The 6,895-nt window shown below is 29.2% G+C and overlaps 1 long non-coding RNA gene across 1 annotated transcript in view; it reads left to right on the top strand.

Moving 5' to 3' along the window:
- Positions 1-4,822: 4,822 nt before the first annotated feature.
- Positions 4,823-6,895, top strand: part of LOC105125133 (uncharacterized) — a 13,221-nt gene continuing 11,148 nt past the window's right edge. The window contains exon 1 of the long non-coding RNA XR_842187.1: positions 4,823-4,832. This is a non-coding gene — a long non-coding RNA (uncharacterized LOC105125133). The remainder of the gene's footprint in view (positions 4,833-6,895) is intronic.

The raw sequence follows: 6,895 nt of genomic DNA on the forward strand, positions 1-6,895 counted from the left end.
GGAGACAATGAATACATTAACTTATTTAATTGAAAATTAAAAATATAGACACAAAATAAAATTATTTTTAAGATGGTTTTTGAGTAGTTATTTTATAATTTCAAGATACAGAGTATATGAGGAATACCCCCCTGTCTCCATCTTCATTGTCCTTTTTATTTCAGGTAGTAACTAAATATAAAGTATAGCTAGATAATTAATCAATTAATTCTTTTTTATTGGACATGGATCGGTTTGAGCGTCCTCTAAATTATTGAGGGGCACCCCTGTCCTTTTATTAGGTTGACATTCACTATGCTATATGCTATACCAGGGGTGAGTAAAAAAATCAAAAAATTAATTAAACCGAGAAAATTGGAAAAAAAATAATTGAAAAAACCAAACTGAAAAAAAAACCAATTAAACCAATTAAAATTTTGAAAAAACTAGTCGGTTCGGTTCGGTTTTATAATCGAAAAACCGAACCGAAACCGAAACCGAGAAAAAACCGAGCCAAACCGGAAAAACCGAGAAAAACCGAGCCAAACCGATTTGAACCGGTTTTCCCCTAAAAAACCGAACCGAACCGAAACCGGTCAGTTTGACCCGGTTTCGGGTGTTTTTTCAATTTTCTTTTTCTTCGGTTTGGTTACTTTTTTTTTATAAAAACCGAACCGAACCGAAAATATCACCCCTATACTATACTGAGCTACTAATAATTCTCTTATTCTTTTCTCTCTCTTGGTTTGATACCTCGTATATTCTTTTATTTATTTATCTATTTATATGCAAGTACATGTGAGCTGTGATTGGGGTTCTTTAGTGTGTTTTAGCTAACATTGGCGATGATAACACCACCAAATGAAATGTTTTAGTTTCAAGATATTATTGGAAGGTTAAGGAACTATTTTTGGGATCTCTGGGCTGGTTTAATTTGGTTATGATGACAATAGAATCTTAATTCGAACATATCATGGTTCATACATTAAAATTGAATATATACACGCACACACACACCTTATGAAAACTTTATACCGACAGGAACAAAATGAGTTTGAGATTTTGCTTGTCTTTCACCGCATTCAGTATTTTGATGCAAATGATTACTGCAAATCTAAGCACAATTCGATTTATAAGATCATTAATAATTTAAATGAATTAATGTAAGATGAATAATATTAGTTATTGGATTAAGCCTTGTGCGTTCATATGAATTAGTCTAATTAAAGTACTCAGAAGAGTTACTGCATAGTAATCACTTTCTTTATTTATATATAATAAAAATTTATATCTTCATGCGGGTTATATCTTTATTTATATAAATAAAAATATAACCCACATGAAGATATAAAATTTTATTATTGAAATATCATATTTTTTTTTTATATTGATAAGATTTATAAAAATATTTATATTATTAAATATTAATTTAGTTTTAATAATTGAAGTAGCACCAAAATAATTATTTGCTACCATAATTTTTAGATTTACCAAGAAATTTTTCACTAGTAAAAACATTATCAACAAAATCATCAATGAAAAGTTTTTGTGGTTAAATCCGTTGATAATAAAAAAATATTATTACCGATGAATTTACTGATTGAAAAAGCAAGCAAAACAATATTTAATTCCGTCAGTAATTTCCTTATAAATAAACCGTGTGTAATTATATTGGTAATTATTTAAAAATATTTTTAAAAAAATATATTTTACAAAACTATAAAATAATTAAATTAATATTAATCAACACTTTATAATATTCAAAATGCTTTCAAAAAAGAAGAAGAAAATCAACTTAAAAAATTGCAATAAATAAATAACACGAAAAAATAAATTCAACTAAAAAAATTATATAAATAAATCAACTAGAAATTAATCTCATATAAAAAAAATCCAACAACAACATTCATACAATTATTAAAAATAAAATATAATGGAAAAGGCATGAAAAATAAAGTTTTTTCTTTTTTACCTTAATGTAGTTGAAAGTGAAGCCAAGAAGAGAAAAACAAATCATAAAGTATACTAATTAAAAAATAAAGAAAAAAAATAAATTTCATTAGTAATTTTGTCAATAAAAATGACATAATATTTTTATTTTATTTTATTTTAATTATTTTTCACTGTTATTTTCTTGGTAAACATTAAAAAAATATTTTTATCAATAAAATTTATCTATAATTTACCAATAAAAATATTCTCTTGATATTTTTATTTGTATTTATTAATTTTTAAAAACTATTAATTTACAAATAAAAAATCAAATTATCACAAATAAGTTGTTATTTTTAACCTGCACGAGTCCCGAACTTGATAGAATTTTAATGAAGCAAGCTCGCCTTTAAATTTTAGATTCACAGCAAATAATAATAATAAAAAAAAAAAAGAGTTCAAACCCTGATAAAACCAAACATGTCAAGCACGGATGCTTAAAAACTCAGACTTGACTCGTACCAACTTATTTACGTGAACATGCACATGCGAATACACAAGCCTTCGTTCTCCGATAAAAAAATATAAAACAACTGGAGTAGAACGCGTTATCAAACGGCTGCTAGCATAAATTAACACTGCTTCTGTATTTATTTATTAAAACAGGAACCTTGCCAATTAACCACTGAGAAAATAGGGCATTGATTTTCTCCGCACGTGTCACGGAGGCTTTCAACATCTTAATTAACAAGGCATTGCCGAGGACAGTCTGAAAGGTAAACTGATAATGCATCTATTGAATAAAGTTTCCATCACGTTATATTACAATTTGACATAGCATCTAACTAGAATAATTATATATATATAAAAAAAAGAAGATCGCCGTCGGGGTGCATGACGTGATTATAAAAATGACCGGAGGAATAGACATTTAGATTAGGCTTGCGCCGGCGGCGTAAGAAGGAAATTGACATTTCACAGGATGCATATTACGAAATTAGCACCCGAGACTCGATAGAAACTGACCAGCCATGCTAGATGGATAATCAAAACACTCGTTAATTAAAATATCTCAAGTTGCGTGCATTCGACGGAAGTAATTGCTCTGTTCTGGCCTTAACAGCCCCTTTGGAAATTAATAAATACATATAAGCACTTCTCGTTGCTGTTCACTTGTCCTCCTATGATTTGATTTTGAGGTTATCCATGAGTATCGATGTCAATTTATGGACACAAAGCGGATATAATTGCCCGATCCAGTTCATTATATATCCATTAGGCATGCTAAAGCTCATAATGAGCTAGAAGAATACATGCAAGTGAATGTAAGTTTGTAAGGTATCAGCTCATACCTTGTTTATTAATATCAAAATTAAACTATTTTATTTATAAAAAAAAAACATAGAGCATGATCAAACTTTCACTGTAGAGGAAGACTCGATACACCATGAACACAGACGATTTGTCCGTCCACGGCTGTGAGGAAATGATTGTATTTTAGAGGCAAAATGATAATTTCACAGGGTTTAATTATCATTACTAATTTTTTTTTGGATAGACTGGTCTCTGTAAATTTTTATTGCGCATTGAAAATATTAATTTACCTTTTAATTATAGACAAGAATTATAAAACGGGGCAAAGGGTTTTTTTATTAATATATTATATCAACTTGCCCTTCTCCTATCTTTTTATTACTCAAAAACTAACATGGAAATTTAAAATTTCCCTCTAAACAAGTCTAAATTATTTTTGATTTCAAAGGTGTATTAGTAATTGAATTTTGCTGTGAAATCTGGAATTCTAAAAGAACTTGTAGCAACCAATAATCTTATTTTTAGTTTTAACAGCAATAAAAATATTTTAATATCTCAGAGAAATATGAAAAAACCTTCATACCCCCATTAAAAAAAACAAAAAAACAAGTGAATCACATGTAAAATTTCATTTTACCCGTGAGCGCTTAATCTTGCAGTTTGATTTGGTGAAGTAAAAAAATTGTTAACTCATCATTATTTCCATACACGGTAGTCCACGTGTTTGTCTAGTGTTACAGTATTTTCCCGCGCATTGTATATCTCGTCAATTAATTTCATTTTTATTTCAATGCGGCGGGGTTGACTTGAGGAGACGGGTACCTGGCATCCCGCGCGCGACAGTCATTTCCAAAGAGAAAAAACATAACTGTAAAACAACGAAATTCACTCATACAACAGTGAACCGCTCAATTATAGCACTATTCATACATTTATAGCCATGGACTTGAGTCTGCTTGAAAAAGTAAAAAAATATCTTCTTGCTCGATTAAATTAGACAAAATTAGAGTTAAATGTAATAGACTTTAAAGAATCGTCGTGGTGATCGAGGGTTTATGATTTTTTAGTTATTGAATTTAAATCTTGAAATTAATATTCTTAAAATATGTTTCTTTTATATGTATAAAGTCGACATAAAAAATAAAAAAACATCTATAAAATCCTTTTTAAGAAAATATAGTTTCGATTAACACGGAAATTAATCAAAGAATGTTAAAATGTTCCCAAAAGGTTGTGCAATCATGCAAAGCAGAGAAACAGTGCTATGTACCACGCAGTTCTATTTACGGACATCTGTTCTCCTTTCCTATGATGTAAGCTATCTTAAAAATTAAAATGTTATCAAGTGCTCACGTGAGGGGTCTAAGATTAATATATTTAATATATAGCTTACTATCTTAAAAATTAAAATGTTATGAAGTGCTCACGTGAGGGGTCTAAGATTAATCTTCTTTGAACTGGAAAACGAAAGAAGTTTCAAAAGCCTTCGATGCTATATTTTTTTCTCATAAAACAAGTTATCTCTATTGTCTTGTTAAAAAACAAAAACATTGAAATGATATTTTTTAAATTTATTTTTTCATGTGATTATTAATATTACTAGTTTGGTGAATTTATCAAGTTAATTTATATTATTTTTTAATTAATTTTTTAAATTTTATTATTTAATATTAGATTGATTAAAAATAATTTAAGTTGTTTTTACATATGCTAGTTGGAGATGTAATATTGTTAAAATAGTTATATATTAAATATATTAAAATACAAATGGATTGTATAATCAGCAACATGATTATATTATATAAAAAATAATTAATGGATTGTATAATCAGTAACATGATTATATTATATAAAAAATAATTAAATTGGTTTTACTGTAAAATATATTAAGATATATAGAACTATTATAAATGATTTTTTTAACATTAGAGTATACATAAATAAAAGAAAATCAAATTCACATCATTCAAAAACTATTTCATCTTCCCGGGAGATGCTCGTGTACACCTGGAGCGCAATCCATCTTAGAGATTACAGGCTGTGAGATTGATTGCATGCCCCACTCACTAAACTTTAACTTCCAGAATGTTTTTATATCCATGTCTTTTAAAATAAAAGATAAATCTGAAAATCCTCTAATTGAGTGTCGGCCGAGACACTTTTCAGTGCAATGCGGGTTATCTTGTGCCCCCATCGGCACAGGGAGACATGCATGCTAAAAATGATGGGGCAAAATCGACAGCACATCTTGACAGACATGCTCTTTCAAACTCAAGCCTACCTTTCTACCTTGCCATTGAGTGCTAGCTACTAGTAGTGTTCTCTCTGGGTCCGCTGGCTGACCGGGCGTGAAAATGGTGTCAAATCAGTTGGCCAAGAATGGCAAAAGGAGACGACAAATCTCACAAGGATGATCACTCACGTATTCAATCTCCTGCCATCTCTGATCCTCCTCCCCGGTAAATTTCTAGGTCCATCATCTACAGAGCATGATGGGTCTCCATTTCCCCCCTATAAAGGAAATTCTCTGCTCTAATACTCTTCCACGTTTTTGGACCGGAAGACCTGGTCAATGGCCACTCGTTTTATTTATTTTTTATCCATCCTTTACTTTTTATTTGCGCACAATTCTCATGCCCGATTCTAGCATTTTGCCTCACATTTTTTAGCTATTACTTTCTTAGTGATTTATTTTTTAAACCTATTTTTTCCTTTACCATTTCAAGCCCGGGGTGTAATCTGAACCGAATCCTTTTTCCCACAGCAGCGGATGTGACCTGTCCACAATGTGAATTGTGTTTTTAACGGTTGTGCGCTGTTAGCCACGCTGTCAAAATGGAGGGGTTGATGTTTGATAACATTTGTTTTTTTTTAAAAAAAAATTATTAAAATATTTTTTTAATTTATTTTTAGACCATGTTTGTTTCTTGGAAAACAATTTCTGAAAAATTACTTTCCAAACTTTCATGTGTTTGTATTTCTGAAAAACTACTTTCCAAACTTTCCTGTGTTTGTTTGTCATTAGAAAAGTTGGTCAACGGAAAACACTTTCTGTTCAACAAAAAACACTTTCCAGTCAACGGAAAACACTTTCCGGTCAATGAAAAACACTTTTCGGTCAACGAAAAACACTTTCTAGTCAACAAAAATATTTTTTAGTTAAAAAAAAAAAAGTGGTTTCCGAGAAAACACTTTCCAAACTTTCTTGTGTTTACTTTTCAGAAAGTGGTTTTTGGAAAATCATTTTCCAAAGTTTCTTGTGTTTGTTTGCTGTTAGGAAAGTTGGTAAACGGAAAACACTTTTCAGTCAAAGAAAAATTTGGCTTCATTTTTAGGAAAATGTTTTCCTGAAAAATTTGAAAGGAAAAGACTTTCTAGAAGTTGTGAAAAGTTTATAAATGTTATTATTTGCTGATTATATCAAATTGGCTCCTCAAATTTTTGATTGCTATATATATTTTGTTTTGAATATTTATTTTTCAATTTCATTTCTTAAAATTTAATTTTAATATTTACTTTGGTCTTCATTTTTATAATTGATATTTACTTTTCTCCTATTATTTTTTTGTTGAAATCTTTTTCTATCAAAATTGGTCCTCATTCTCTTAATTGTTATTTATTTTATTTGAAATACTTTATGAAATGTTAATTATTATTATTTTAATTTCTT

The sequence above is a fragment of the Populus euphratica genome, unplaced genomic scaffold (genome assembly GCF_000495115.2).
Source record: "Populus euphratica unplaced genomic scaffold, PopEup_1.0 scaffold1.1, whole genome shotgun sequence".
Classification (NCBI taxonomy): Eukaryota; Viridiplantae; Streptophyta; class Magnoliopsida; order Malpighiales; family Salicaceae; genus Populus; species Populus euphratica.